This window comes from Colossoma macropomum, unplaced genomic scaffold (assembly GCF_904425465.1).
Source record: "Colossoma macropomum unplaced genomic scaffold, Colossoma_macropomum, whole genome shotgun sequence".
Lineage (NCBI taxonomy): Eukaryota > Metazoa > Chordata > Actinopteri > Characiformes > Serrasalmidae > Colossoma > Colossoma macropomum.
In genome coordinates this window covers 20,290,155-20,297,480 of record NW_023494796.1, presented here as the reverse complement: position 1 = coordinate 20,297,480, position 7,326 = coordinate 20,290,155, and the positions used below count along the sequence as shown (strand labels likewise).

The window sequence follows — 7,326 nt, the reverse complement described above, 5'->3', positions numbered from 1 at the left end:
CTTCAATGGGGAAATAACGAGGAAATAAACCAAAGGCTGAACCGACGGCCATCCCTCCTAAAATCCCTAAAAGCCCTCGAAGGATGTTGAACCAGGTGGAGCCTACAGGGGGCGACAAAAAGACATTTTAACACAAAGCTGGAATGTTCTTCTAATGTATTTAATGATATTTATAAAGTTCAATTTACACCCAGATATTTTGTTCACTGATTAAATATCACTGGTTAGTCAATGTAAGTTGGGCAGGTCCATTTACCACCCAAATAGATTCATGGATAGACCATACAGGTCCCAACAACAAGCTGTGGGGAAGTATAGAAATAACCCATCTGGGCTTGCACATTTAAGGCTGATGTTTTCTCATGGGGAGCCCAGTGAAAACCCATAAGATAGCCCACAAAAACCTACCTAGGCAAGCCCATGTAAAACCCAGCTAGTTTAAAGTTAATTACATGAATAGCCCAAACATAGCCCAACATTTTGCCCACTAGAGACCCAACTGAGCTTGCCCAATTGAAACCCTACAGTTTTAATGGGAAGTCCAATTGGTACCCAGTCAATTTTCCCACTCTGAGCTTAAGCCAGGCTTAAACCCAATAAACCCAGGTAAATTCCATGTAGGGCTCTCTTGGACATGTTGGCTGAGGGGCCTCTTAACCAAACTATGCACAATATATATCAATGAATAACTTTTAAGTCTTGTTTAAATATCACTCTCTAACGGATATTTGATCATCTAACTGAATGGGGAATTCCATTATTTTCAGAATTCCAGCTTAATAAATCATCAGTTATCCTCAGAACAATTAAATTCACTTAAAATTCTTTTGCAATCAACTCAATGCATCTCAATTTTCATCACAGTCCTATTCAGTACATTAAATGCACAAATGTGACCGGAGGAACGAACACATCAGGATCAATTTTAATCAGTTCTAACATTGCAAAATCTATGTAGTTCAACTGTTACCTTCAGATCACTGACGCATTCTTGAACTCTTAACTAATAATCCTGCGTATTCGGTAATCTGAAGTGCCACTAATGAGGAAAAGGTAGCACTACAAGCTAAGCTCAAACAGTCTGTGAAAGTTTTTATTCTGTCAGAATCACATTTACCCCAGTATGAAGCTCCATTTCCAGGGCAGGTCCATGAAGAAGTGAGAGACCAGTGCCTCACTGGATGCCTCTATAAAGGAAGGCTCCCATCGCTGCACACACACGCACTACTTTCAACTTCTTGACTGCCTGAAACACACAAGTTCAAGTTCAAGTGGCTTTATTCTCATTTCAGCTATATACAAGTACACAGTGAAACAAGACAACATGCCTCCAGAACAATCGTGCAACACAGGAACACAAGTGCAAAACAATACAACACACACAGTGCAGACAATACAGTACAATAAATACAAATCAGAACACAGACAGTACACAGTACTGAGAATATGTTCAGTTGTGCAAAGCAGGATGGAACATACTATGACATATTAGCTCATAGCCTAGCATATATGAGCATAGCAGTCACTGAGGTAGCAACCAGATTTGCATCTGATATTTGCATCTGAAGGTGAGCATCTGACAATCACAAACCGGCTTAGCAAACACACAGAACGAAAATGCATTCAGAGCTTTATCAACCCGTAAAGTCGATGATCTTCATCAGAAATAACTACTAGTTTTGAGTTCAGGTGGTCATCAACAACTGGTCACTTTATCATGTAAAAACAATAGGGCCTATGTGGTCCAACAGGTTTGGTTATGCAGCGCTATACTGACTGTCAACTGTCACACTTCATAAATTTAAAAAGCAGAAACTACCACAGTACTTAATATAGGCACTGTAGCACTAGGGGTGGGGTTTTTGTTCATCACCTCTTATTTTTCATTGTTTCATTGATGCTGGATGAGAAGGTCTGGCTCACTGGTTCCAGTTAATCCCAATGGTGTTTAGCGGAGTATATAAATAACTGCTTTCTGTTTTTATTTGCGTTTATTTTACTGTCCCAGCTTTTCTGGAATTAAGGTTTGTATACCTGCTGGGATGGACCAAAGCACTGGTCCTCCATGCTCACGTGGTGTCAGAATGAACTGGCTGGTGATAGGTCACATACTTCATGTGAGGGCAGCTTCTTTGTAGTAAACTCAGAAATTATGTGGACCACCCAAACTCATCATAAAGGTTGGTGCACTAGCACTTCACACGTGGAGTAGCAGAATGAGTCACATACCAATACGTCCAATCCCAGGGAGAACGACCCTCTAAAATCAATGAAGACTGCTTCGGTCAACATGGGGATGTTTCTAAGGAGGACCCCCGCCAGCAGCATGCCTGAGGACACACAAACACAGCAGTGAGAACCCAAACAAAGTCTGGGCTACTCATTACACTTTTCCCACAGATTATAGCAAGTATGAGGGTACAAAAAGCAAATCAAGTGTAAATGAAACTTTGATATCACCCAGTAAAAAACAAAAAAAATGTTATTCCTGAATGTGAGGAACACGTCTCAAATAGCAAGCTTTAACAAGAACTCTGGCAGCAGCCTGAGGTTCTACAAAACCTTTATGTGGGACGTAGAATTCGCAAGTAAGACACGAGAACAGCCTGCAGTGAAATGAAAAAACAGAAAAATGAAGGCAGGAATGCGTTAAGCAGGATGAACGTACCTGTTCAGAAAACTAAACTCCTATCAATCTGTACTGCCTGATCTTCCCATGTTGTTTGTCTATACTTAATCCTGGTCTGGACTCTCTCCAGAAAGAACAGTTATTCAAAAAAGTAGCATCAAGCTTCGCTCACTGTTGTGCTTCATCCCTGTGCCAGGCAGAATAAACACACATGCATTCATTACTCTGTCTTTGATTGTTATTACATTTAAAGTACAGTATAATGACAACAATAACTCTAGATTTCTTAGGGTTAACCCATCCCCAGTGTTCCCTGTATGTGCTCCAGGCTCACCTTTGGTGATAATGGAGGCGAGCAGGCCCCGGGGCGGGGGGCAGGGGCACTGCCTGCGCAGCCACCCGCAGCATTTGTGTGGTGGGTCAGTGTTAGTGCAGGCGTCCACTGAGTGCACCACTCGCGGGATGAACACCGTCTCCTCAGTTACGGTGGTGCTCGGGCTGTCGGGCCTCCGGACCAACACCTGGAGCGTTTGGTTGACTGAGAGGTGATGCTAGACAGAAACCATATGAGATGTCAGCAAAAAACAAACTCAGCCATTAAACCGAAACAGCTCTTCAGGGAACAAAGCAGGGGAGATAAGGACCACACAGTGTACAGTACACAAGTTGATTAAATCCTACAACAGGATATCAGAAAGGGTATTATCAGGTTATATCAGCAGAGCCAAAGCCTTCTGTTTGAACTGCTGTGTTTGTTTCCCACACCCATGCTGGACTGCATGGCAAGCTCTGATAGGACAATAGAAAATAGTTGCGCAAAAGTAACAATAATTATACTAGCAACGATTAGATGAAACCCAAAACACATAACAGATTGAAGGCCACCGAATAAAATATGTCATGAAGGGTTCATAAAATGTACACTATACAGTACTAATTCTCTTCTACTGTGAGAACAGCTCAGTGCTATGGGTCTAACTGGAGTGTAGCTGTCTCCATTACTAACAAGAGGAATCAGCCAAAAAATAAAAGAAATATTTGGAAAAAGTTTTTAATGGACAGTGGACTGGCCACCATGAGTCATGACCTCAAACATCATTAAATGCTTTTGGGATTACTTGGATTGCGAGACGAAAATACAGCAAATGCAGCCAATTTCTAAGACTGAACTTTGGAGGTGCAAAAAAGGTGCAGCCATTGCTGATGCAGGCATTCAACTGCACAAATACGGTTTGTGTAATCTCCGTGGTAAAGCACTGGCAATAGAATGGGATGTTCTCAAGCAGCTGTACATGAGTCTAATGTCACCATGTCCAATTTTGGCATGAATGGTGTGCACCAACAATGCACTTGGGCCAGATTTGGGCCACATCCACCAGTTCTACTCACAGTGTGCGGGCCAGATGTGGGCTGAGGACCAAGCAGTGTGCTGGGCCAGAATGAACACAAGGATGTGACCCACATGTGGGCCAGACAAATTTTGCTATCTGGGTTGTTCAACTTACTGTTGCCATTCTGAATGGCGACCATAAAGAATCAGTTTCTTTTAGTCTGAGAGCTGCTGAGAACGCTATTTTGTAGGGCAGCACATAGGAAGCAGACAGCACATTTATAAATGTAATCTTTTATCCGCTAAGGGCTAAAGTTACATGAGCTAATGCCAAGTTTAAGCATATATGAGAGGGGTCTTTTACATGAGGTTTCAGAGGACGCATCGGTTCTAAGTGGTTTCGGCTACGTTTCCTCTTGTCTTCAGATTTCTGTATTACTAAGCCTCCACTTTTAATAAGTATTAGTGAATGAAAACACAGTTTCATCCCCCCATACATGCCCCCATACGTGCCCCCAACCTTTTAATAATCAATACATTATGTCAAAAGAGAAATCATTAATCCGTCAATTCAGTTCCATTCAACTTTATAGACCACTTAGTAGCTGAATTCCGTAATTTCATGCGTTTCCTCAGTCAGATGTGTTTGAAGTTAAGCTGTAAATCTGTACAGTTCATTCTTTTAGAGATGGGACTAGTTTTTCAACCAGCACAGTGATGTGGGCGGAGTCTTACCGGCTTCACCTGACAGCCATGGATATTGGAAGTCCTTTTACATTTACATAGAAAAAATTGCTGCTCCACGCCTCATAGCGGCCGACAGAGGAATGCAGCCGCGGAAACGTTGCCATGGTGACAGCGCTACTGGCGAAAATGAATCAGAGGAGACTCTAAGCAGTATCAGCTGTTTATTTAGGGTGTAAAAAGTCAGGAGGAGGCTCTGTATTCTTTTATTGTTTGTTTTATAATGCTGGGTGCGTCTGGAAATTCCACATCGGTGGCAAAAGTTGGGAATATTGGGAATGACCCTAAATTTGGACTATATCTTAATGCTGTGTAGATAGTTTTACCTGTACAGTGCTTTTATAATCCAAACTTCATTAACCATTATTCACTGAATACAATCTGAACAAACATTGGCTAAGTATAGTCATATCATTATCACAATACTACACTTACTGACCACTTTATTGGAAACACCTCCCTTGTTTACTATATGCAGTACTGTGCAAAAGTCAGGCTGACATAAATGACAGAGCCAGCTAGTTATTGTTCATATCACAAGTCAATGTAAAACTGTAAAAATGTAAAACATGGAATTCATCCATCATCGATAAATGGCAACAAACAAAAATGTTTCAGATATTTGTGGTGTTGATTATGTTGTATGACTGTACTGTCAATCAGAATTCAACAGGCTACATTGATGTGTTTTGTTTGTTTGCACTTTAAATGATCAAGTCAGCTAAATCTTGTGGGCCACAGAAGCTTTTGTGGTTGGTTTTGTGGGTTGTGAACTGCAAAAGGTTGGAAACAACTGATCTTTAATATTGTAGCTTTAAAAATGAAACCATTCAGATCCTCACGAAGGAGGCATTCTCATTATTCCTCTCATATCAGAGGAGTATATCTATGCAATATAAAATAAGCCATTTGTATATATGCTTGTTTACTGGCAACACTTTTGCTGATACCCATTAACCTGAGTAACCTCAATACTGGCTGAGTTTTTCAGCAGAACATTATATTGGTGAGGTACTTGTGGCAGTTTGTATTAGAGCTGTTCAGACTGCACAGCTCTCTGTAATACATATGTGATCATTCTGTATAAATTAAGTACAAATATACACACAGTAGATATGCTAATAATTTTAAATGCATGACATTTTGCTCTTCTTTATAAACACCAGGAATTTGACTCATTTCCATCAGACAATAATCCCTTCTAAGACCATCAACATTTTGATTGTTTCTTATTTATTTTTGTTCCACTTGATTGTTCATCAATATATGTCATCTGCAAAAGTGTGGGCACCCCTGGTTAAATTATATTTCTGTTTCTGTTGATTTTCTAAGTGAAAATTAGTGAACACATCTTCCACAGACAACAAACATCTGCACATTTTAATACATAACTACTGCTTATTGCTGAATTTAACATTGGGGAGAAAACCTAAATAAAACGTGCATAAGTTATGGCACATTTCATATTTTATGGTTTTTATTCCCCCAACATGTTATGCTCAGCAAATAAATAGAAACATGTCATATTTCAGTTTATTTTGAGGATGTGTTTAATTATTTTTACTTAGAAAATGAACAAAATATGTCATTTCACCAGGTTTGTGTAACTGTACACTGGCCTTCCATGTATCTACAGATCTACAGATAACACATTATACATTCAAAAACACAGTCCATAAAAACAAAAAGCAACAATGAAAAAACATATACTGTCCATTCCATGTTAAATCAGTTTTGGAGGAGTAAAACTATATCATGTGTTTTCTTCAATCATGCTTTATGAGCAATTTAACATGAATATATTCGGTATATTGGTAAGACAGTGAAAGCAAATGTGTCTCTACAAGTTTCTGTATGTAAACAGACACTCCGGCGTTTTTCGACCTAATCTGCTGAAGCATTTGCCCACCGGATTCTACTGTGCGTTTCGATTTAACACATTTTCAATTCATTCGTAAGCACAGACATACATACTGAAACCACTGTCTGTGGTAATCAACCATATAGTACATAAGCACAGGATAGACTTGGTTGAAAACTGCTGGAATTGGACCTTGAATTCAATTAAAACTGCTTATAATATAAACCAGTGAGAGGAAACATCTGAAATCAAAAATGTGCAAAGATTGACGCAAACAGCAGCTCTGATGTTAGTTTGAACCCTCTTATGCACTGGCTGAATGATCTATGATGTAGTGTTAGGCCTCACTGATTTAACATGGAATGACCTAATAGTTCACAGAAGTAAGGGTCAAATAAATAACACTCATAATGTACTGCCCGCAAGTGACCTGAGAAAAGCTGATTAATACAAAAAGGCCCATTTTATTATGAGTCTGTACAGGGACCCAGATGTTTTGCTTTGAAAAATATCAACACTAGAGGTGAGTGGTAAACATGAACATCTTGTTTTTGTACCTTAATCTCTATATACTGTCTTCTATTTATCTCTTTAAATACTTACTTGAGTCCCAAAACAGTCAGTTTGATGATATTAAATGATATATTAATGTTATACAGTACTTTGCTGTGCTTGGATGCATACAAAAGTTATTTTTCCGTGTAGTGATGGCTGTAATTATGGTGACTGAACTGTCACTTTCACATGAAATCTGTTTTCCTG

General features: G+C 39.5%; 1 long non-coding RNA gene across 1 annotated transcript; it reads right to left on the bottom strand.

The window, feature by feature from the left end:
* LOC118816787 lies at positions 1–2,310 on the bottom strand. Its single transcript, XR_005007904.1, has 3 exons — positions 2,230–2,310; positions 1,118–1,246; positions 1–102 (listed from the first exon to the last, which is right to left on the bottom strand). It is a non-coding gene; the product is annotated as an uncharacterized LOC118816787 (long non-coding RNA).
* Between the last annotated feature and the right edge of the window lie 5,016 nt (positions 2,311–7,326).